The 25,741-nt window shown below is 42.2% G+C and overlaps 1 pseudogene; it reads right to left on the minus strand.

Moving 5' to 3' along the window:
• Positions 1–1,309: 1,309 nt before the first annotated feature.
• Positions 1,310–1,834, minus strand: LOC123818528 (annotated as a pseudogene).
• Positions 1,835–25,741: the final 23,907 nt, after the last annotated feature.

Genomic DNA, 25,741 nt, shown 5'->3' on the forward strand with positions numbered 1-25,741 from the left:
ATGTGTGCAGAGTACACCCTCCTCTTGTAGTTGAGGCTTGGTTGCTGTTAGGAAATCAACGAGAGGTATTTACCCAGGCCAGTCAGCTGCAAGGATTGGCTTTGACCATTTACCACCAACCTCCACCCTCTGTGGAGGATCAGCTGCCCAGGGCAGGATGGTGGTGCTCTGACATGGTCTGTACCTATCTACTGGGTGCACTAGCCTTTGGGTTTCCCAGGTGGTGCAGGCCAAATTCAGCCCCAAACTGTATTCTGCCTGGGGCCACCCTTCCTGAATTATAAAGTAATCTTAGATGGCTACTATTTGTGCTGGGCTTGGAGATTTCCAGGTGAATCTAGGCTGCTAGTTCCAGCCCTGGGGCTCCCTGAGGCCAGCTGCTGGCTTGTTTGAGAGAATTTAGGAAGTTATGAAGCATGAGCCATTCATATGCAAAAGCAGCTTTGGTGGGCCAGTAAGTTGCATGAGGCAGTCTCTGGGAATCTCCAAGGCACGTCGAACAGTGTTAGTCAGGTTGATGGAATCTTACGTATGACACTAGTCTGCTGACTCTGTGGTGCAGGGAGGACCTAGAGAAGGCACAATGGCCTCTGCCTTGATGCTAGACACCTCAGCCTCCCCCTGCACACCACTGGTGCCCTCAAGCTGCCTCCCTAGCACTGGAGCTCAGAGGGAGTGAGTCTGAGCAGGTGAGTCCATGTGTGGATTCTTTAAGGGAAACTGCTTGGAGCTCCATCAGTTTCTTCCACCAATTCAATCCCCACTGGTTTTTGTAGCCAGAAGTTGTGGGGCACTGGAATCCTGGGCTGAGGAGCCTGGTGTGGGGCTGGGACTCCTTGCTCCTGAGACATCCCTTCTGAATTTTTATCCACCGCACCTGGATGTGGGACTAGCCCATTCCGTGTCTGTCCCCTTCCTACCAGTCAGGATGGATGTGGTTTCTTTAATTCCATAGTTGTCAGATTTCCATTCGATTCAATTTCTGTCAGTTCTGAGCAATGGTTGTTCTATATTTTAGTTATAATTTTGTTGTGGTTATGCAGAGAGGCAAGCCATGTCTGCCTAAGCCACCACCTTGACCAAAAACATCTGTATTATATTCTTTTTGATATAATAATAAATAAGATTGTTTTCTTTAAGGTATTCTTTTCTTAAAAATCTTTAAAAAATCTTCAAATCCTATAAAATTTACCCATTTCAAGTATATAATTCAATGGTTAGCATTTTTTTCAGCATTCACAATTTTTTTAATAACAAGGCAGGTTCTGGGGTTAGGTTTTGTAGCACCATTGGTCTGTGGGCCCCTCACCTATTTGAACTTCTGTCCCTTCAAGAATATGTAGGGTTTGGTGTAGCTGTGAGGGGTTCCTGGGGCTTTGCCAAAATGCCTATATACATCTCTGCCCTTACAGAGAAGGATGGTGACACTGTCCTCGTGGGAGTCCAGGGCCAGCTGGTTGAAGGTGAGGATTTTGTCCCCATCCTTGGGGATATGACTCCAGGTGCAGCTGCTCACATGAAGTGCACACACCTTCAGTTTGGACATCTCCTGGATGCTCACGTCATCGGTTGCATTCCCTTGGTTCCTACAACCTCAGTGGTTTCTCCTCCTGGCCAGGAAGTTTTATCTTCCAGATCACCTGGGAAAGGGACCAAGGCAACCAGCTGCTGTGACTCTTGAAAAACCTCTTCAGCACCACTTGGTTGAAGATGGAGTTGATTTTTTGGCCAGAAACCTGTATAACTTGACCAACAGCCTTGGGTAGATGTTCTGGTTTTTGAGCTCCTTGTGCTGAAACTTTTGGACTTTGTTATGGCAGAAGGCAACTCCCATAATGACACCTGCTGTTCTACAAGGTCAGGAAAGAGTGGCTTTTACTATATTCACAGAGTGTGCAACCATAGCCACAATTCTAAGTTTAAAACATTTTTATTACCCCCAAGAGAAACCCAGCACTATTGAGCAGTCGTGCCCATTCCTCCTCACTCCCCAGCTCAAGGCAACTGCTGTTCTGTGTTCTGTCTCTATGGATTTCCCTATTCTGGACATTTGATATTGATGGAATTATACAGTATGTAGTCTTATATGACTGGCTTCTGTCACTTAGCATTGTTTTCAAGGTTTATTCATATTGTATCATGTATCAGTACTTTATTCCTTTTTATGGCAGAATAAATTCATTGCAGGGAGAGACCATTTTCGGCATATCTACCCATCAGTTGATGGATATTTGAGTTGTTTCCACTTTTTGGCTACTATGAGTAATGGTGCAATGGACATTCATATGTAAGTTTTTGTGTGCACATATGTTTTTATTTCTCTTGGGTGCATACCTAGGAGTGAAATTATTGGGTCATATTTTATCTGTATGGTTAATGTTTTGAGAAGCTGCCAAACTGTTTTTCAAAGTGGCTGCACCTTATTGCATTCCCACTGGCAATGAATGAAAGCTCCAGTTTCTCCATATCTTTGTTATTATGTGTCCTTTTGATGATAGAATCCTGGTGAGTATGAATGCTATTTCATTTTTGCTTTGATTTGTATTTTCCTAACTGCTGATAATGTTGAGCATCTCTTCATGTTATTTTTGGTTATTTGTATGTTTGTTTATTTTTTGAGAAAGGTCCATTCAACTCCATTGCCCACTTTTTAATTGGGTTCTGTGTCTTTTTATTACTTATTGGATGGATGTGTTTTTGAGTGGCAGAGTGCAGGAGCGAAAGCTTAGATATGGAAAGGGTGAACACTACTGAGAAATGAGAAATCAGACAGATTGATCAGAGGGTAGCATTCGCCTAGGTGATGTGAGTCTGCATGTGGCAGAGGTGACTGCAACACACCTCTATTTATCTTGCCAATGGGGATAATAACTATGGGACAAAATGTTATAAGGAACCAGTGTTCACACATACAGTGAGCTCATCAACAGAAGCCAGTGCCGCTGCTGTAACTGCTGTAACTGCTGTCTAAAATGGGTTGGTCACTGATGTAGGGATATTATGTGTGATCTTATTTAATCCTCCCAACAACTCTATGCATTTTTCCATTTTTTCAGAGGAGGAAGCCAAGGGTCAGAGAACTTAAATAATGTTCCCCAGGTCACCTGACTAATAAACGGCCAAGGTGAACGTCAAACCTAGGCCTGTCAGTCTCTGAAGTACCAAGAGAGCTCTGACATATTGCCTGGGAGATAAAACTGGAAAGTCTGGGGGATCTTATTTTACAGGGCCTTGACTATTCATACAAAGAGTTTATACTTAATTTGGAAGTATCAGACAGCTGCCATGCATGAGCAAGGGAGACTAGAGCTACCTTTTGAAAAGATAAAATTGGGTGGTTTGGAGCAGGGGATACCAGAAGCTGGAAGATAGGCTAGGAGGTTATTAAAATAGTCCAGCCGAAGGGTAAAGTGGGCAGAACTGAAGATGTCATGGGGAACCAGGGAAGGAAGACAGAGCAGGGTGTGCTGGAGCTGGCTTACACCGGCTCATGAGAGCCAGTTGTTAGATTGTTAGGCAATTCTTAAACACTACTTTATTATAAATTAAATGACATAAATCTACAACTTAAAATTGTATATTAAAAACAACATATATATTCAAAAGTCATCACTTCCTAATTATTTTACCACATTTTACTATTATCTATGCTTTTAAGGTTATTTTCATCCATTTTAACCTGTGTGATAGAAATGCAGGACTGCATGTCTCTTCCCAAGGTTCAATGACACTGTTCTGGTACCTTGAAATTTTCCATAATGGGGTGTTTATAGCATGGAAATCAGCAAATTACACAAATCAGGGGTTTTCTTGAGGGGATGCTGGTTGCTGAACCTTTCCCAGCATGCCCCTGCAGAGGAGAGCTGTAGAGGAGGCAGAACATGTAGAACAGAGCAGTTTCCCGGATGTAGGACCAAGGGAGAGGTAAAGACTCGGTGTGAGATTTTCAGTCTGTGGCATATACCTGGAAGTGCTGGGTGATAGCACACACGAGGAATGTGACTTGTGAAGCAATGAGAAAGCTGACCAAGAATGCTTCCTCAAGGAGGCAGGTCTGTTTCAGGGTTTGAGAGAGAAGAAGGGGTAGGTACGGGGACAGCGATGCACATGTTACACCTATGTTTAGTCCAGGGGGACTTCATTTGGTCACAGGATTTCTTCTACCACAGGACAAAGGTGGGACTTTCCAAGGCAGAGACTGTTTTTTCCCTGCCTGTGGACTCACTTTACTGGGTCTCCTAGGTGCTGAGTAGAGAGGATGTGAACTGAAATCTTTCTTTCTCAGAGCCAAGCTGGAAATACCACTCTCCATCTTTCCTGGACAGTTAAAAAAAGAATCCAACTCTGGGGCATAGCATGAGTGGTGGGAATCTAAGTGTACTTATAATTAACTGCCTGACCTTGGACAAGTTACTTCACCACTCTACCCCTCAGTTTCCTCATCTGTTAAATTAGAACATTGGACTAAGCTCTTCCCGGCTGGTGTTCTTTGAACCTTTGCCTTTCATGCCATGTCTCCTTCCTGTCTGCTCAACTGCTGGGCGGGCTTGACTGAGTTCCGGGGGCTCTGCTCCCAAGATAGTAATTTATGAAGCAATCATTCATCTGGACATCATCCATCAGGAGGGAAAGAGGGCCTGTGATCCCGTCATCCTGAGTAAAGGCGACACAGAATGGTTTTATCAAATGCAGTAGGACGGATGGATGGCGGGCTTCCCAGTGTCAGGGAAATATTGATTCAGGCAAATAGATGATCTATGGCATGAATATCTCAGAGCCTGTTGCAAATAGAGACAGTGTGGTATGGAGAGGGGTTTTCACATGATGAAGGATGGCTTTTTGGTGCCGCATCATTGCGATGAGAAGTGATGCGTGGAGCCCTAGTTTCACTCGCTGGGCCGTATGTTATGGGAACACTGACGCTCTTTCATCACCACAGGTAAGTGAAGAAATGTACAATTATGGTCCTAATAAAAATCAGAGGAAGAGAGATGATGACAGCTTCTCCAGGGATCCAGAGCTGTTTGGGACCGGGGAGAGTGCAAGGCTGCTAATTGGACTTTTCAGAAGCTCCCTGTGGAGGAATTGTGGGGTAACTGATGAGTCCCCACATCATCTGTCTTGCCAGTGAGCACCCAAGAGCCCTTTATCAGGCCTTAGTTGTGCTAATTATTGTAACATCAATGGACCTAACTTAATCAGAGGTGCCCTAACTCTCCATTCACAGCACACCGGCTACTTCTCCCTATATTGACATCTGAGCCTATAAACAAATCTGCTTTGCCAATATGGGGCCTGGACTCAGAGAACTCCTGTGACTCTTTGGGGCTATTCTGAATTCAGGGCTGATTCTCACCACGTGTCAGTTTGGATGCACACCACCAAGAAAGCCTACAGCATGAAGCTCTTCATCCCCCATTTGGAAATCTCAAACACCGCCCTTCATCCACACTAATGTTAAAGGAAGAGACAGATCTTTGCCAGCCTTTCTACTATGGTTACACCTGTTTCCAAGCCTCCACTGTGCTGCTTCTGATCCTCTGTATTCGAAATACTATTTCTAAGTTACCATATCTATCACATGGAGATGAACTCATTCGACATGTATTACTTGAGCTTGTGTTATGGGTCAGGTTCTGTGATAGGTGCTGAAAATAATAGTGCCCATCTCACAGGTATTTTGGCAAAAAATAAATGAAATGAAGGCAAATAAAATGTGAAGCATAGGGCCTGGTACCCAATAAACATTCAGCTGGTGTTGGCAATTAACATGAGTCAAGTTCCCCTAAGTATCCTCATTTCTTCCTTTTACAAATATGTATTTGAAGGCCTGATTTCACCGGAGGGTTCAGGAATGGATAAAGCACAGTCCTTGTCACTGAGGAGCTCTGTCTGCTGGCACGGGTCCTCCTGGGTTTGAGGACTGCCTCTGCTACTGGTGCAGCCGTGCAGGCTTGTGTGAAGGTCAAAATTTTCTATGTAAACATTCAGCCCAGTGCTCCAAATACAGTTAGCATTCAATTAATGATGCTCATTGTCATTATTTTGTTATCATTATATTATTATTAAAGAGAGAAACAGATACTTTCAATGCAATGTTAACATACTAGATACCTAGAACACAATTACTATTCAATTAATGATGCCAATTATCATTACTGTCAGATAAACAGACACTGTCAATGCCATGTGCACACACTAGGGGAACAAAAAGCAAAGGAACTGTAAAGAGGTGAACTGGTCCCTGGCAGATATATTGAAATTGCTCTGGAGGGAAAGGAGGAGAGGGAACAGACTTTGCAAAGGCTAAGATGTACAGGGAAAGGGGACATGTTCTTGTGGCTGGAGAGAAGGGATAGTTGGGGAGGAGGAAGCAAGGTGAGACTGGAAAGATGGGGATTAGCTGTAAAAGACCCTATAAGATACTAATGGGTTCATTGTGTAGAAATTGACACCACTGCAGATAATTAAGGGAATATTTTGGGATGGGACTCAGAGACCAGGCTTTGATTACCCGCAGCGGGCTGCTTTTTCTAGCCCCTCCTCATTCATCCAGCTCAATACCCAGCCAGTAGCACTGCAACTCATGCCCTTCTGTCCCTGCTATTGGGGTGCTAACCAGAGGTGGTATCTATGCTCATCATGCCCCCTGCATGAGTCTTGCAAGCAGCTCTGCTGAGCCAGGCTGTTTGACTCCCTTTAGCGTAGCTCAGTGTCTGAAGTGTCCGAGTTCCAGAGACCTCATAGCTGGGGCAGCATCCCTGTGGTGGGTGCCTAGAGCTGCCTATGGGACACCCTACCAACCAGTCTCCCTAGGGCAGGAAAAGGAGAAAAAAAGCAGCCTGAGCAGAAACTCCCCCTGCAGGCTCTCTGAGCTAGGGAAGTTTCAGACCTCTCACTCTTCTTCCTGTTTCTCTTTCATCTCCGTTGTAAACTGGGCATTTCCAGCAGGCTGACTTTCTGTTATATGTTAATGATGGGCCTTTTTCCACTTACCCCTTTGAGATTTTAGTATCGTGATTAACTTGTCAACAGGTCTCTGCTCCATGTAATTATTCATGCTCAGCAGCAGATGGTGGGAGATAGGCACAGCCGATTTCTAAATCACTTCTCCCTTTCAGGGGTGGCTGTTTCATTTTCCTGGCGACCCTTGTGAGTGGAAGTCACATTGTCTGTATGACATCTCTGCTGAGCACTGTCCTCTCCCTCAGCAAGCAGAGAGTCCACCTTCTGCTGCAGGGAGCTCCTCTCCTCTGCTGCAGCTGGGCTGTCTGCAGGGCTGTCCAGCTCCCCACCCCAGAGGGCAGGACTTTGTGTATGACACAGAGAACCAAGGGCCTGCCCTGGAGGAGTTTCTCCTCTATTTCGTCTTAGGAACTAACACCATGGGTACAATGTAACAGGAGGAGAAGTCTCCAATGTGTTGTCCTGAAACTTCCAGACCCTCTGGAGTTCCATGGAGACCGAGGACCTCGCTGCTTAGCTGGGTCCTCCATGAGATCGGGACCTTTCCTGAGTTCTCCTGACTATAAATAGGCAGATGGCGGTCAGCAACCAGCCCTCAAGAGACCTGGGAAATCTGCGTTCTCAGATAATCCTGTGGGTGAAAGCACTCAGACCCTAGATAATGGTCAGGCACTCCAGCTGTTTTTCCCTCTTGAGACAAGAGGTTTCAGGATCTGATACCTTTACTTCAAAGAGTGTGGTTACGGTGCAGAAGAGCCTGTTTGGGCTGACAGGGCTTTGGAACTCCTGGGCTGTGTGTACTGAGTAGGTGGCCACCTTTGTCCCTGCTGCTTCTGCCTGGTTACCTCTCCTCTTTTTTTCTGGCTTTCCTGAGGACTGTCACACGGATAGTGGGGAGTAAGAAGTGTCTCCAGGTTGTTCTGACGTAGCTGAAGAGGGGAGTGCTGGCTCTGCACTTCCAGGATATCTGTAGTCCTTGGAATTAGTACCTGGTTATCTGGGGTCTGGTGTTAACCACCTCTTATTTCGTGTATGTTATGCTGATTCTCCAACTAAGTCATAAGCTCCTTGAGGTCAAGACCTTTACTTATGCTTTGTGCATATTATGTAAATAGGCAGTCTCTGTACAAAGTCAGAGGTAGTCATTATTATTATTTTTACTCTCATTCGAGGATATTTTTCATTGCTTAGAAAGAGAAACATCAATGTGAGAGAGAAACCTTGATCGGTTGGCTCCCATATGCACCTGGAGAGGGGATTAAACCTGCAACCTAGGCATGTGCCCTACTGGGAATTGAACCCAGGAGCCTTTGATTATGGGACAATGCTCCAACCAACTGAGTCACACTGGCCAGAGTGGTGGTCATTATTTTGATCACCATTGTTTAATTTAATAGTTTTAAAACTGTGTAAGGGTCAATATCATGATTGCCATTTTACAGATGATGGGTAGAGTTGGAATGCATTAATTAGGGTCCCATAGCTAGTAAGTGTCAGAGTCAGGATTTGAACCAGACTTAGCAAAGCCTGTGTAATTTCTACCACATCATACCATATAGCAGAAACACCAGGTCTTCTAATGCCCAGTCTAGACCTCTGGGCCATGTAATTACCAAAGTGAACCTGTATCACAGGTTCTCACTCCTGAACTTTGTAGTCTCACTTGTTTCCAAGTCAGTCCTGATCACGGGGATGGAGTACATGAAAGATTGCCAGGAGAGCAGATGGGGCTGGCCGAGTCTCTGTGTACAGGGTCTCATAGCCCCAGTTTACCTCGCTTAATTAATTTTGATTTTATTTTGCTTTCAAAGACATGCATGCACACAGTAGCAGTCTTTTTCAAAAGGAATTTCTCAGTAGAGCTGCAAAATCAAGAATGTGATTTGAGTGACAACTTTTTAAATTCTCCCAAGGACGGTATATAACTGGTACCACTCCAGATGCAAGGAAGAGAAATGAATTCATTATGCACAATGGTAGCCAATGGACCATGGTATTCAAAGTGTGATGCTTGGATCCCTGGATGTCTCTGTGACTCTTTCAGGAGATCCGTGAGTTCACATCATTTTTCACACTAATGCTAAGACATTACAGTTGACCCACAGACAACACAGGTTTGAACTACACGTGTCTGCTTATACCCAGACACTCATAGTTCACACCTGGTGGTTCAAACAAGGGTCAACTCCAGAGTTGGGAATCCATGTATGTGGAGAGCTGACTGTAGGTATGCTTAGATTTTTGACTGCGTGGGATGTAGTTCCCCTTGACTGTTGCATTCTTCAAGGGTCAGTTGTATTTTCTTTTTTCACTTTGTTGACATTTGTATGGATTCTGGAAAAGTGGTGGTGTCTAAAACCACTGGCACCTTAGCATGAATCAAGCAGTGGTACCAAATTACACTAGGAATTGTTATATTTTTCACCACCACATGTGTTGGAAAATAAAGTTGTTTTCCTTTAAGAATTACTTCATTAGTTATAAAAATATTTTGTGTGACAAAATAAGAATTCATAAAGAACTTCTGCTGCATGAAGTACCATAAATGTCTTTAGGACAAGAGGTTGTATGATTGAGTTGTGGGCTGAACTAGCAGATTTTTCCATGGCACAGCATTTTTATTTGAAAGGATGACTAATAGGTAACATATAATTTTTCAAACTTTGGTATTTATCAGATATTTTCCAACGAATGCATCAGTGGGTAAGTCAGTTCAAGGAAAAACCACTGACAATATATCTTCCCTATGATAAAATAGAGTTTTTGAGTATAAATTAGGATTTGGGGAAACCTGTATCTACCAGTATGAGCTTGACAGCTCCTCAATTCTTCAAGATTTTTCTGATGAAATGCATGTTGATATTAATGACTGTGGCTTTTAAAAATGTTGCATAATGAAATATGTCAACATTTGGAAAGATCTGCATAACTCAGTGAATTAATACTTTACAAATGTCTAATGCATACTGGTATAGTCATACACAAATAAAAAGAATCATTCAAAGTATAAGATAGATCAGTAGATTTTAATGTAATAGAGTATATAAAGTTCATTTATATGATTTCAGATTCTACATTAAAACTAACCTTAAAGGAACTATCATTTGTTGCATTTTCCTGCAGAATCAAAGAAAATCCTCAATTATTAGAAAGGGCTATTGAAATTATTTTCCCTTTGTGTGCCCAGATTTTTTTATTTACTTCACCATCAGAACAGGACAAAGACTGTCCAAGTGTTTCCATTAAGTCAGACATTAAAAAGATTTTTTAAAAATAAAACAATGTACTAGTCTTGTGATTTTTTCAAAAAACTTAAATAAAAATATGCTGTTTTCTTAATACATAATAGGTTATTACTGTTTTTAATATAAATGTTTAAAATTAAAATTTTTTCTCAGTTAATATTTTTAACATGTAAATATTATTACATATAACAGTCCATGTAAACCAAAGTTCTTTGGGGTTCTCAAAGACTTTCTTAAGAGTATTAGGAAATTCTGGAATAAAAAAAGTTAAAGAACTGCTCTCTTATACCCTTAGTTTTAATTTTCTCACTAACCCTAGAACTCTAGAGCCAAAAATTCTACAAGAATTACTATGAAAAAGACAGTAAATCTCATTTTCTTTAATAGCTTTCTGAGAAAAGATACACAGGCAGTAAATTTCTTGAGACCTTGGTTGTCTTAAAATGGCATTATTATACTCTCATAATTAATACTTTTCTTGGGTATCAAATTCTAAGTTAAAAAGTTTCCTTTAGAATTTTGATGGCTTTCCCACAATTTTTAAGCTCCCAAGTTTGCTGCTCAAAAGTTCAAAGCCATATTGGATGCCAATTCTTTGTATGTGATTTGTCCCTACCCCCACTCCACCCTGCAAAAATGACTGTAGGATACTTTCTTCTTCTCGAGTGCCCCAAAATGTCAGGTTTATACCACAATGTGAGTTTGCTCTTACCCATTGCTAATATGGTCAGTATTTGGCAGATCTTTTCAGTCTGGAAACATGTCATTCAGTTCTGAGAAATTTTCTTGAATTGCGTCATGCTTCTTTTTGTGTCTTGTGTTATCTCTTTCTAGGATTTCCTCTACTTGAATATTAGACCTCCTGGACTGGTCTCCTAATTTTCTTATCCTTTCTTTTCTGTTTTTCCTTCTGCTTATCTTTCTGTCTCTTTGTCTCTGTATCTCTCTGCATCTTTCTGTCTCTATCTCTGTCTCTGTGTTTCTCTCCTTCTCTTCTCTGGTTTACTTTCCATAAAATTTCCTCAACTTAATCTTAGAATCCTTATACGGAATATTTTATTTCTGAAATCATCTTTTTAATTTCCAAGAGTACTTTTCGTTCTCTTACTTTTCCTTTACAACTTGCTGTTAACTGTTTCGTGGATACAATATCTCTCCTGTTATCTTTCTGAGAACATTGATGATATAAAACTTCACATATTTTTTCCCTTGGATTATCTCCATTTTCTGCAAGTTATTTTTTTCTCTTTCTTTTTGTGCCTCTTTTCATTAGAGGTTTCACTCAGATTTTTAGGAATCCTTGGTCATCTGCTTATGTTTGTGAAGAAACACTAAAAAGCAAACTGGAATCTCTGAGTATGTGGGTAGGATTTGCTGACTACTGAACTTCACTGGACTCAGAAGGTGATCAGTGCGGGCCCTTTGTTGGGAAACCTCCAATGTGAACATCTTCAACTTTTTCCTTTGGGCTCCAGGAAATGTCTTTCAAACATCTACCTTCTAGGTCCACCTGTGAGCATTCTGGAAACTGACTGGAGGAAGAAGGAAGGCTAAATGTCACAACATAGTGAATATAAATATTCATGTTATGCTTGTTTAAAGTAAGAGCTCTTTCTTCAACTCTAGTTTGTATCTACCATCCCAAAGACTCCCAATTTTATTCTTTTTAGAGATTAAATCTTCCGTCTTTCTTCTTGAGTGCAGAAAAGGCAGTCACTCAGGTACTTGAAATGGGGCAAGAGAACTGACTGCTTTTATTTTTTAATTTAAAAAATTTCAATCATAGAGGGCATACAATAATTATATCAGTTTCAGATGTACAACCCAGTGACTAGACATTCATATGCTTTATAAAATGATCACACTGATAAATCAAGTACCCACCTGACACCATACACAGTTATTATAATATTATTGACCATGTTTCCTATGTTGTACTTTACATCCCTGTGACTATTCTGACTGTTTTGTACTTTTTAATCCCTATACCTTTTTTTCCATTTACCCAAGTCTTCTCCCATCTGGCAACTGTCAAAATGTTCTCTATGAGCCTGTTTCTCCTCTGTTTGCTCATTTATTTTGTTTTTTATATCCCACATATAAATGAAATCATCTGGAATTTGTCTTTCTCTGTCTGACTTATTTCACTCAGCATGTTACCCTCTAGTCCATGCATGATGTTGCAGATGGCAAGATTTTATTCTTTTTTATGACTGAGTCATATTCCATTGTATATGTGCACTGCTTCTTCCTTATCCGTTCATCTATTGATGAACACTTAGTTTGCTTCCATATGTTGGCTATTATAAATAATGCTACAATAAACATCTGGATATATATGTCTTTTTGATTTAGTGTCTTGGGTTTCTTTGGATAAATACCCAGAAGTGGAATTGCTGGGTTCTTCTTTGTCTCTTTTATAGCCTTTGTTTTAAAGTTTATTTTGTCTGGTATTAGTATTGCTGCTCCAGCATTTTATGTTTGTTTGTTTCCATTTTCATGAAATATTTTTTCCACTGTCTTACTTTTAGTATGTGTGTCTTTCCATCTGAACTAGAACGCTCTAAGTATTTTTGCACCTACATCTGTGCTCCTTCTCTTTCCCATCTCCTGGCCTCCTTTATCATCTTGATTTAGGGATAATTAACCATTATGAATTTTGTATTTATCATTTCTCTAATTTTAAAAAATAGTTTAGACCTGGGTGGTATGGCTCAGTGAATTGATTGCTGGCCTCCTGCAAACTGAAAGGTCACTGGTTTGATTCCTGGTCAGGGCACATGTCTGGGTTGTGGGCCAGGTCCCCAGTAGGGGGTGTGTGAGAGGCAACCAATCAATGTATCTCTCTCACAGTGATGTTCCTGTCCCTCTCTTTCCTCTTCCCTCCCCTCTCTCAAAAAATAAATAATTAAAAAATAGAAAAGTAGTTCAATATGCAAGGCCTGTCTAGAAGGTGTCCAGCCATGTAATATGAAAAAATAGAGACATCTATTGAATAAGATATAAGACACATTGTGCATAGGACAATGATGCCTCAGTCCCCTTCAAAGTAGGCACCTTGGGACCTCACGCAGTTCTCCCAAACACCATCAGCTGCCCCGTCGTGTTTTCCTGAATCTCACTGATGGTCTGAAATCTGTTCCCTTTCAAAGGTGATTTTAGTTTGGGGAAAAGCCAGAAGTCACAGGGCACCAAATCTGGGCTGTAGGGGGTGCTGAGTCACCTGGGTGATTTGACGGTTCACTAAAAATCTCTGCAAGAGATGTGATGCATGAGTGGACGCATTGTTGTGATGAAGCTACCAATCACAACTTTCCCATAGCTTCAGCCTTCTGAATCATCTAAATAGTTTCTGCCAGGGAATGTTCAAGCTTAAAGCTAAATTTGATGCAGATTTGTTGCTCTACTCACTCATGCATTTTGAATATTATGGCCACACAATACACATGCTCACTCAACAGCATCTACCACCTCCATGACTAGTACGGTGAAGTTGACATTCATGCATTCATGCATGTTCTAGTTCACTCTTTTTGGCTACTAGGATACATTGATGCCATGCAAACCATTCTTGTTATATTAATAATGCCTCGACTTTTCCTGGACAGGCCTCTTATATATCACATTATGTATATACATCCATAAACAATGTAGGTTTTTGGTTTTGTTTGGTTTGAGCCTTATAAGAAAGGTATTATACTATATATAGGTCTTCTATAATTTACTTTTTTCACTCAAGGTGTGTTTCTAAGAGTAATTGCTTCTAAGTAGACTTTTTAGACCATTCTTCTGTTTGTAGTTCCTACTTCATCCCCACTGCCAGAATTGCCTGGTGCTGCCAATTTCTGAGCTTTTGGAGTTATTCAATATAAATTCTTTTACTTGTTGGATTTCTCTACTACCAGCAATGACTTTAATTTTTCCAAGTTTTCTAAGGTACTGAGTTACTATTTTTTATTTGTTTTCTGGCTTCTAAAATTTTGTTGCTTGTGCCTTTTTGCTTTGTCTTTGAGAATTAATGTTTTAAATCCCTGCAGTAATGATGAGGTTTTAGGAGGGAATGAATGTAACTGTATGTGTTTAATCTGTCTTCATTATTTAGAAGTCTTTGCTTACTTCCTTTCAGTAGATTAAAACCACCTGGATGGTCTAATCTTAACAGATCAATTGTCCTGTTTACCACCCTCACTTTTCAAGATTTTATTTTATTTTCACAGAGAAGAGAAGGGAGGGAGAAAAAGAGAGAGAAAAATATAAATGTTAAGGAGAAATATTGATCGGTTGCCTCTCATACATGCCCCAACAGTGGACTGAACCAGCAACCCAGGCATGTGACCTGACTGGGAACTGAACTGGTGATGTTTCACTTTGTGGGATGATGCCCAACCAACTGAGCCCCACCATAACACCACACCACCACACAAGGGCAACCACCCTCAATTTTGGAGCCTGTGGTATAAATAGATGTGTGTGCATGCGTGCATTTGAAAGAGAGGCTGCAATCATGTGTATGCATAAGTGTGCAGATAGGTCTCTAATCCTTTTTTACCATGAGTTTCATAATTATTTATTCAAGCATATTGAATGTCTATTATATGTCATATATTGTCATAGGTGTGCAAGGATGGAACTAGTTACAATTTCTTTCCTCGTAGAAGTTATACTATGGAGAAAGAAAACATATAAAGCCATGAAATAGTACAGTGTGATACATAACTACCTTAGAATGACAAGATGTTAGGGCTAGGTGGTGTAGGATAGATTAAGGGGAGAGAGATGCAGGTTGGAGTAGGTAAGGACTTGGAGAGGAAGTGAGGCTTCGATGAGTCTTAAGTGTAGACTTTGGAGGAGAAAAATGGAATGGAGAGGCCATTTCAAACTTGGTGCACTCTCTTCTTGGCTTTCTGAGTTACGCTAGTCTGTCACATTGCTGAATGTGCCGGTATCTTTCCTGTTACGGGAAATATGCTCATGCTGTTTCACTGCCAGAATACTCTTTGTCTTACTCTTCTTTTAGCTCACTTCATGAGTGAATTTAAAATTTTACTTCCTCAGGAAAGCTTCCCTTGACTCCCTCATTCCAATTTATGCTTCACCTCCTAATCCCCTGCAAAGGGTTGTACCTTTGGGTCATACATCATGCTTAAACTTCTCAGTTTCGGCACAAAATTTTTATTGTACATTTATTTCTGTCTTTCAATTGTCTAATGTTTATTTTTCACATTAAGTGAGATGTTCCAGCATGGAAGAAACTGGCTGTTGTATCTGTGGCTATGCTGGTGTCCAGCGCAGTGTTTGGCACATGGAGAAGTGTGTGCACAGGGGAGGGCGGGCAGAGCTAAGAGGAGTTTGTGGGGCTCATCCTCCAATACAATGCTTGCTCCAGTGATCTCTGTCTACCTCCTGGTGTTCACTTGACTGAACAGAAATAATCCCCTCTCACTTTGCAACATGTTGTCCTGGGTTATCAATAGAATATGCGTGTCACTTCTGAGATTAGATTATAAAAGAGTACAACTTTCATCGTGGTTTTCTCTGTATCACTTACCCTGTGTGAAACCATCTCCATGTATTGAGGACACTGAGGAAAGGCTCAGGTGGACAGGAACTGAGGGCTCTGGACAACACTCAGTGAGAGACTGAGGCCTCCCAACAAGCACATGACTGAGCTTGGAGCAGATCCTTTAGCCTTAAGATCACAGCTGTGACCTTCAGTTTGACTGAAATCTCATGAAAGATGCTGAACCAGAACCACTCAACTAAGTTATTCCTGAATTTCTGACCTCAGAAACTGTGTAAGATAATTTGTGTTTATTTTAAACTGCTATGGTTGGGGGTATTTTCTTATGTGGCAATAGATAACTAACACAGGGCTTAATGAGAGAAATAGGTGCATTAGACTAATCCTGCTTCTGCCCTGGCTGGTGTGGCTCAGTGGGTTGAGTGCCGGCCTGTGAACCAAAGGGTTGCCAGTTCGATTCCCAGTCAAAGCAAATGCCTGGGTTGTGGGCCAGATGCCCTGTAGGGGGTGTCAAGTGGCAACCACACATTGATGTTTCTCTTCCTCTCATTCTCCCTCCCTTTTCCTCTCTCTAAAAATAAATAAATAAAATCTTTTTAAAAAGAGAGAATAATCCTGCTTCTTTCTTTGATCCATTTAAACAATGTTTATTTGTGGCCTCCTCTGAAGAATTCTTGGAACTTGGACTCCCCCATCCCCGGAGCCTTTACTTTTGCCCCAGCTATTCCATAATCGAACGCCTCTCTATATCCTGTGTTTCAGGGGCCTGGTGCTTGTTGAAAGGGCCCTGACGGTAACCTCAGTTCACATTTTCTAGTAGATTAAGAAGCTCTAGCTGACTCTGGGTACAATTTTCTTTAGGGTGTGGTGAGGGAGATTCCTTCTCTAAATTGAGATTTAGGAGAGTACTTCATCTTGAAGATCTTCTCTCTTGAAGAAAAGAGAAGGTTTGTCAAATGTGTGCCTCTCGAGGCCATGTGGGCACTGCTTCATTTCAAACTTGGGGGCAGTTGCTGCTTGTAAGAGGTGCACAAAAAATTACTGTCCGTGCTGCACTTCTGAGGTTCAGCGGGGCGGTGGTTGGGAGCTCAGGTTTCAGGTCACACAGGCTGGGTTTGAGTCTCCTTCTGCCTTTTACTGGCTGTGTGTCATGTCACCACTCTAAGACCCAGTTTCCTCACCAGAAAATGGGGTAATGATACTACTCATCTTCATAGAGTTAGTGGGAGGATTATACAAGGCACCTTATTTAGCGCAGTGCTCAGTGAATAATAAGTGCTGTATAAATGGTATTTTGATTGCAAATGACAGAATAAGATTGAGTCAGAAGTTAGTGTCAAGTTCTAGATTTGCCTCTAATTAGCTGTGTGAATTCAGGCAAAAAGTTTAACATCTTGATACCTTAATTTCCTCATTTATAAAATGAGGAGTTTGGGAAAGTTGGTATCTTTTAGGGTGAGATCCAAAGAACTATTTGATTCTGAATCACCTAGGTGCTTAATGACATAATGCAGACTCCCAGGCCCACCACAGTCCCACACAGTAAGAATCTCTGCCTGGCGCTCAGGAATGAACATTTTAATCAGTTCCTCTACTATGCCTGTTCTATACTGCCTGCTTTGCCATTGCATGCATCTATAAAATTGACTTATATATCAGCTAAGTTATTGGGGGGAACTTTCCACAAGGCCCTGAGGGATCCCTGAGCAAAATAAAATAGTGTGTAAACGCAATGTGAATTTTCCATCAGGTGGATAGCTTTAAGAAATCCATGTATGAAGAACCCAAGGGCATGGACAACTGGGAGGGGATTGACTGGGAGTGGGGTGGGGGATGGTGGGAGGGGCAGGGGAGAGCAATAGGGGTTGGGGGGAAAGTGGGACAACTGTAACAAGATTTTTAAAAAAATATTTTCACTGTATTTTTTTCTAGTTTTCTCCTTTTATTTTATTTTATTTTGTTTATTTATTTTTAGAGAAGGAAGGGAGGGCGAGAGAGAGGGAGAGAGAAACATCAATGTGCAGTTGCTGGGGGCCATGGCCTGCAACCCAGGTATGTGCCCTGACTGGGAATCGAACCTGCGATGCTTTGGTTTGAAGCCCATGCTCAATCCACTGAGCTACACCAGCCAGGGTGAACAAGAATTTTTTTAAAAAGTTCTTTAGCCCATGCCAGAAGTCTAGATCTATGGAATATACATACTTCTTTCTTATGCCCACATGAGGTCAATGAAATATTAGGCTTCTCTTTCTCTCTCTATCTTTTTAAAAATAATTTCGAACAAAAGAATTTTGAACAGTGTTGTTCTAGGAGTAGAATACTCACATTACAAAAGCTGGGCCTTATTTACTAAAAGGCTTCTTGGGTGACTGTGTGAGTCTCTATGCAGCCAAAACCCCAGCAGTACCCTGCTTTTTACAGAGGAAAGTACATTAACTTTCAGGTTCATAAACTTTAATCCATCAGCAGGTTTTCTACAATAACTGTTCACGGAGCTCTGGGAGTCATTTTAAGGCAGAGAATATTTTCTGCTTTGCTTTTTTTTTGGTAAGATTTAGTTCATTTTATAGAGAAAGGGGAAGGGAGGGAGAAAGGTGGGGGAGAGAGAAACATCGATTTGTTGCCTCTCATGCATCCCCAACCACCAGGAACCTGGCCCACCACCCAGGCATGTGCCCTGACCAGAAATTAAACCTGAGACTTTTTGGTTTTCAGGCTGGCACTCAATCCACTGAGCCACACCAGGCAGGGCAAGAATATTCTCTACTTTGAATTTCTCTAGAAGAGTTCGAGATGTCCAGATTGTGTTGTTTCACATGTCTACCCAATGGACCTGGTATAAAGGGGTTATTAGCTGAGATTAGAGATGGGCTAATAGAGATTCAGAGAGGCTAGACACCTGACTAAGGACACAAGGCAGACCCCCTACCTCTTCATCAAGGGCCTTCTATGAAGCTATGGTTGAAGACTATACTTTCAGGGATCACTTCTATAGTTCATTACAAGATATGATTAATATCATGGGGTATTCAAGCCAAGTGTTCTTTTAGGCAATTTACACCATCCTGTCTTGTATTGAGATTCTGTGTGAAGCTCAGTAGTTGTTGTTTTCCCTAGCTCAGTGTCTGTTTTCTTGTTTTAGAACCAAGTCATTAGGTGAGAGTGGAAGAAGTAGGAACATCAGAAAGACCCCATTGTCATGTGCATAGGGGTCTGTATCCACCTCCTGACCTTGTCACCGCCCCTGGCATCAGACCCTGGGCCTGCCCTTGGAGCTGGCCACAGTGACTGCTCACTTAGGCCAGGGCTCTGATGTATTTCCTTCTGTCTTTTGTTTTAAGTGAATACAGGTGGGTAACTGACTAACACAGCCGAAATCCAGAAAGGGCCAGGTCACAGATACTTGACTCAAAGTGAAAAATCATGCTGATCCACATTAAGTAACTTATTCATTCATTAATTAAATTACTTGCCAGATATTGCAGGAGGAACTCTTGCATGCCAGGTATTTTCCTCTACACTAGGGTTTCAAAGATGAGCAAGGTGCGGGCTCTGCTGTGAAGGAATAGTTTTCAAGCAGAGAAAGTTGAAAATAAAACCAATGACTGTGTTACATTCTGAAAAGTGCTATGGTGGGTGTATGCCAAGGAGAATGTAGAAACATAAACAGCAGGACTTCTCTTCCTTAGAATAAGTTGGTAAATGACATTTTTCATGTATCCTAGAGAATGTCCCATGTATGACTTGTGGTGGGGGTAGAGTGAAAAACAAGGAGAGAAGAAAAAGCATCTCTGGCAGGGTCTCGGGCCCCCACCCTTATAAGCCTCCCTGTGGGACTGCGGGGTATGGTGGACCTGTCCCACCGAGTGAGATTTGTTGGCGTGTGAAGGGCTCCTCCCCTTGGAGACATTTCTGGACAGGGCAAAGTCTTCCAGAATGCAGGAGGTCGGGGGCTCCTGTCATCCACCATCTCCTTCCCAAGCGTTCTTGGTCAAAATAGAGGTTCTGAGTGACTTCTGAGCACCAGTTCCCATGAATTGAATGAGAAGTCCATCTGGCTAAGCCACAGGAGGGCCAAGGTCCCCATGTTTGGATTGACTTGGATTGGTCTAGACGCCCCTGCATACATGTTCTGGGGCTGGCCACTTCCCCGATCATGCAAACCTTTCTTCTTTCACTCAAATGTTTTACTTTTCCTTGTTGGGTGGCCAACTCATCCTTGTTTGCCTGGGATTGTCTCCATTTTCACACTTGTGTCCCAGGAACCCCCTCGGTCCTGGGCAATCTGGGATGGTTGATCATTCTATAGTCCCTCCGTCCTTCATTCATGCTTTTTTCTACACATTTGCTCCCCTATCTTTTCTCCTTTCTCCCTTGCCTGGCAGTAGAGGCATTCTAGTCATTTCCAGGGTTTTGCTTTACCCCTGCAGCAGGTTTATTTCACAGTGTGCCTATACCACATCCCCCTTGGAGGGAATTCCTGCTTATAGCCCTCTGTTAGTATTAAGATCTTTTTTTCTGTACAGGATACCTCCTCCTTCTGGCCACGGATTTCACTAAGAGTGATTTTTGCTTGGCAAACAGTGACTTGGGCTGAGCTGGGCTCTCTCTAGTTTTCCATTTACATTTATGTGGCTCTAAAGAAAGGGCCTGATTGGCTTGCTTTGCCACCAGTAATTGGGAATGCCCCAACTGGACAGAGAGTGCCAGTCTGGCTTAGAGATCCGCATCTCTTTTGTGTCCACTTCTATGCCCAACTGATCTGAGAGTAGCAGGGATGATTTCTTCAGCAAAACCCACTGCTGCTAGTTTCATAGCAAGTGGATTGGTTTCTTAGGGCCACCTTAATAAAGTATCACAAACTGGGTGGCTTTAAACAACAGAAATTTATTGCCTCACAGTCCTGAAAGCTAGAAGTCCAGGTAAGTGTGTCAACAGGGCTATTCTCCCTCTGAAATGGGAAGAGGAGAATCCTTCCTGGCCTCTTTCTAGTTTCTGGTGGTGGCCAGCAATCTTTGTTGGCAGCTACAACACTTCAACCTCTGCCCCCAGCATCATATATAGTATTCTCCTGGTGTGTCTCTGTTTCTCTTCTGTCTTTTATAAGGACAACCATCATATTGGATTAAGGGCCCATCCTACTCCAGTGTGACCTCATGTTAATGAATTACATCTGCAACAACGCTATTTCCAAATAAGGTCATGGTATGAGGTGCTGGAGGGTAGGACTTCAACATATCTTTTTTTGGGGGACACAACTCAACCCATAATAGCAAGCAAGTGTGAGAAGATGGATCAGGGCCATTTTCTTTAAAAGGTAGCTTTTATGTATGTAGTAGGCACTAAAGCTTTATGTAGTCTTCTTTCAGACCACTTAATTGGCCTTTTGGGGAGCTCTCTGTTCTTGTTTTTGTTTGTTTGGCTTCTTTTAACTGTTTCTCTCATTTTCTCTATTTCCATTTCCAACTCCCTTTAAGCTGCTGCTTCCAGTCTCCCACTATACCTCTTTCTAGGAAAACTCTCTGCTGTCATAGCCCCAGGACTTACCACAACCTTCCTAGCAGCTTGAACCCCTTCCTTGGAGTCATTGCTTTTTACACTCCATCCTGGGGATCTTCAGAAGGGCTGGAGGCAGGCTGGTGATAGGGGCAAGGAGACCCCATATAATGAAGATTTAGTCTGCCCAGAAATCCATTTATTCCTTTGACTTTTTCTTTATACTGTGTTTTTCCTATATGATTTCATTTAGGAAAAAAGTTCTGCTTAAAAAATGGTATAAAAATTACAACTCTAGGACACATAGTGAAAGGAGGCTTTTGGCCATATGGTTGAGAGTCTAAGCCATGGTTACCTGGAGAGTTGTTAAAGTACTGGATAAGAATTCAGTGTTAACACTGACTAGAGACCTTAGAGGTCACCCCTTCAGTCATTTCCACACTTATTAAATATGTGGAATCACAGTACCCTTGCCCCTCCTTTTGTAAGGCTAAGTGGAAGCCCATGGTAAAAAAATCTAATGCACTTGAACAGTGTTCTCTTGGCCACCCAGAGCCCCGCCTCCTCTCCATTCTCTTTGGCTACTGCTGAAGGTTGAAAGAACTGTACATTTTAAAAACTGCCAAGTTGTAATCCAACCCACAAGTTTTAGATGAAGATGGGGCCCAGAAGGGAGTGGCAGTTTGCTCAAGGCCCCGTAGTGATTGTTGGCAGAGCACCAAGTGGAGGAGAGCTTTCCCATGGTGACAGCAGAGCTCGGGCCTCCAGCCAAGAGCAGAACAGGCCTCCTCTTGCCTTGACGTCCATCATCCCTGTCCTTTGGCTGGGAATTTTATCCTCTCACTGCTCCACCCACCCAGCTCTTACTCATCCTTCAACATTAAGCCCCAGAATTCCCTCCTTTGTGGAGTGTTTCTCAACTGCCCATGCCAACTTAATTCTTCCCACAGCCCTTTGCCATCCATAGACAGCAATTCTCATATTCTACCACGTCAATATATCTGTGGGTTAGGCTGACACTTCTTATTAATTTATAACCTGCCTCGTTCCAAAAAGATTTTAAACAGGTGTTTTCCTATTATGCTGGGGTTCAATAGTATGTATACCGCTTGCACCTAGCACAGTGTTAGTGCATAATAGGTGCAGAGTCATTATTTTTAGAATGAAAGAATTAAGTTGGGTGGAAATCACTGATGTTCTAAGCCCATGCTCCCCAAACTTTAATGCACATTACATCGTCTAGGAGTTGTGCTAAAATTGAGATGCCAGTTCATGAGGAATAGGGTAGAGCCCTTGATTCTACATTTTAACAAGCACCCAATGAATACTGATGCTGCTGGTGCTCAGATCATACTTTTGAGTAATAAGAAGAGAAGACTGCAGTGTGTTCTGTTAACCAAACTGAAAAGGAGCAAGAGAGTAGGGATATGGCAGGGATGGCCAAGGATTCAGAGGCACATCCAGAAGGAATGCTAACAGCTGACCCTGACAATGAACCTTAGAGAACTACCTTCAGCTGGCAATTCCTGTGTGCCCGGGGTTCAGCCAGAAATGGGCTTTAGCACTGTTGATTTGGGTAAAACTCAAACCATCAGGAAGTTTTCTTACCATTCATCATGGTGGAGCCTTCAGAGGGGAAGATAGACTGGGAATCTCTTAGCAATACTTTCTCATGTCTGCTTAAGAATCTGCATTTTAAAAAATGTTACACATACATTATCTCTAAGATTCTTAAGGGAGACATGTAATATTCCAGTGTAGAAATGACAAAAATGAGATTCAACATACAAAAAGCTTGTCCAGGGTAATTCAATCTATAGGACATTGATAAAAAAGCTATTGTGATTAGATGTTTATTATACATATTCCTATAGTACTTCCCCTACCCTAACACTCTTAGTATGTCACTGCTGTAACTTGTTGTGATAATTACCTTCCAGGCAAATTAGGACCTTGTCTGAATAATTTGTCATCAGAACTTTAGCACCTAGCATAACGTCTCACACCTAGAACACACTCCTTGAACGCTGGATAAATAAATGAATATAGAGTTTCATCATTGGAGAATCTCTACTTATTTGGCCATGGGTTTGTGTTCTGCTGTTTACAGCCTAGCACTAATGAGGTCAAGGCTGTGGGTTGGGTTCCCCTGCATGAGTGGCATAGCTTTCTCCTGTTCCCTACTCATGCTTTTCAACACTCTTAACAGCCTTCTTGAAAATGGGGCCAATCAATGATTCGGGAACTTGGGGAGAATAGGACTGGGTCAGAAGAAACAAGTCAAAGTGTGTTCTGGGAATGCCAATAGCATCTTCCTTGAAGACGATAACTTCTGTCATAGGCATTTTGCTGTATCACCCCTCATAAGTGATGCTCCAGGTCAACCCAGTTCTGCACTACCCAGTGAAGAAAAGCCATTTCTGAACTGTATGATGATCTGTAGAACACAGGGCCTCTCTCATACTGGGGTTAAGGAGGGAAAAAAGCCGTTTTACTACCAACTGAAAGGAAAGGGCTCAGCTCTTGATTTGCATTTGTTCAGCCCTTATTCTTCCTTTGGTTGCTTTCTTGTGCTTAGTATGTGTTCCTCAGAAAACATACAAAAATACTTCAGAGAAAGGTTTTAATTCATGTTAAGATTCAAGTAAACAACACAGGAGACTTGGAAACATAGTCTTTCTGTGTTCCCAGGAAGAAGAAATGGGATGCGTGAGCACCTAGCCACTCTTTGTCAAAATCACTAAGCAATGTTTTCTTCCCTCCCTAAAAAATACCCTTTTCTAGATTATTCCATCCATGCATTGACTTTTAAAATTGATATTAGTAGTAATAGTTGACATTTACTGAGCACTTAGTATGTGCCAGGCACTGTGCCAATCATCCAATGTAAATTAACTTGTGAGTTTCCTTACAAACAGCTTACAAGGCAGGCACCGCTCATATCTCCATTTCACAGATCAGGAAAAGGAGGCAAAGGGAGGTGGAGTGATTCGCCCCAGATAGCACAACTAGAAATCGACAGAGCCAGGCTAGAACCCAAGTCTATCTGATTCCTAAACTACCACATGATACTATGTTAATGGACACTTTGCTTCCTCCTGACAGCGCCACCTCCTTTGCAACCCTCTCCTGGGAAGTTACTAATTTTCCATGTTTCTCATTCACTACCTCTCCTCTGGCTACAGCATGGAGACCAGGTGGACATCCTCTAGTCTAGGGGTGCCAAACTCATTTTCACCAGGAGCCACATCAGCCTCCGGGCTGCCTTCAAAGGGCTGAATGTAATTTTAGGACTGTATATGTAACTACTCCTTCACTGTTAAGGAGTAGAAATTACATTCGGCCTTTTGAAGGCAACCACGAGACTGATGTGACTGCCAGTGAAAATGAGTTTGACACCCCTGCTCTAGTCATTCATTCCTACTTTCCACCATTATTGTCTTTATTTAAAAGTCCCTCCTCCTCTGACACCCAGGGCTTGCTGTGGCCATCTCTTTATTGAAGTATTTAGCAGCTGGCTTACAGTCTTCCCCTACAAGCCATTTCCTGTCCTTATCTGGGCAACTTCAATGTCCACATGAATATGTTCAACTCCACAGCCTTAAGAGTCTCTTTGCTTGCCACACACAAATTCACTTCAGCCCCTTTCAGTAGAAACATCTGGATTCTGCTGTTACCAGGGACTGTGTGGCTTCTTCCTCTTCCATAAACCTCATCACTGACCTTGCAGAGCACTTCTCCACCTTTCTAGGCCATTGCTCTCTGTTGGCCTCATTTCACTTCTTAGATATCCTGGGACCCATGGGCAGCGATTTCACAAGGGCACTGAAGGAATAAGTGTGGATAGTGTCACAGGGTAGAAGAGAATCTGGTAAAGCAATTCAGAGACAGGCAAGAAGAGTGCTCCTCAGCATGTCATTGAGGAGTAATGGTCTGGGAACAGAGCAGCAAATTACAGGAGTTGTCCAGCTCTAACTTGAAATGAGCTTTCTCTGTCTAGGTAAAATGTTCCTAGGGAGGGAATCTGTGGGAATCCCACCCTGGATCTGGTCCAGGCAGTCAAGTTTTTCTCAAGGTAAGGTTTAGTGGACCATCCTCTAGAATGATCTGGGGGTCCTGGCCACAGGACGAATTCCAACAGTCCGTCCCAGGCCTCCTGAGTCAGATTCTTTGGAAATGGGCCTAGGAATATGAATTTTAAATAAAATCCAATGGGATTCTTCTACACTTTATGGTTTGAAGATATTTGATTTAGGCTGGCCAGACACATATCCCCCAGGAGGGGTTAAAATATGTCACTTTTTCCCCTACCCCACCCCCTCCCATCACACATGACTCATTCCAACTTGGACAAGATTCAGACTTGCGGATCAGTTGTGTGATTTTTCTTTGGAGCCCCTTAGAACTAATTCTACTCCCTTCCCTGAAGGGCCAAGAGTGGGACAAGCTTACTTGGCTCAGGAACAAACAGAAATCCTACCCCAAATCCCCATCTTCTCTCTTCTTACCTCTT

Source organism: Phyllostomus hastatus, unplaced genomic scaffold, assembly GCF_019186645.2.
Source record: "Phyllostomus hastatus isolate PE091 unplaced genomic scaffold, TTU_PhHast_1.1 phas_contig_283, whole genome shotgun sequence".
Lineage (NCBI taxonomy): Eukaryota > Metazoa > Chordata > Mammalia > Chiroptera > Phyllostomidae > Phyllostomus > Phyllostomus hastatus.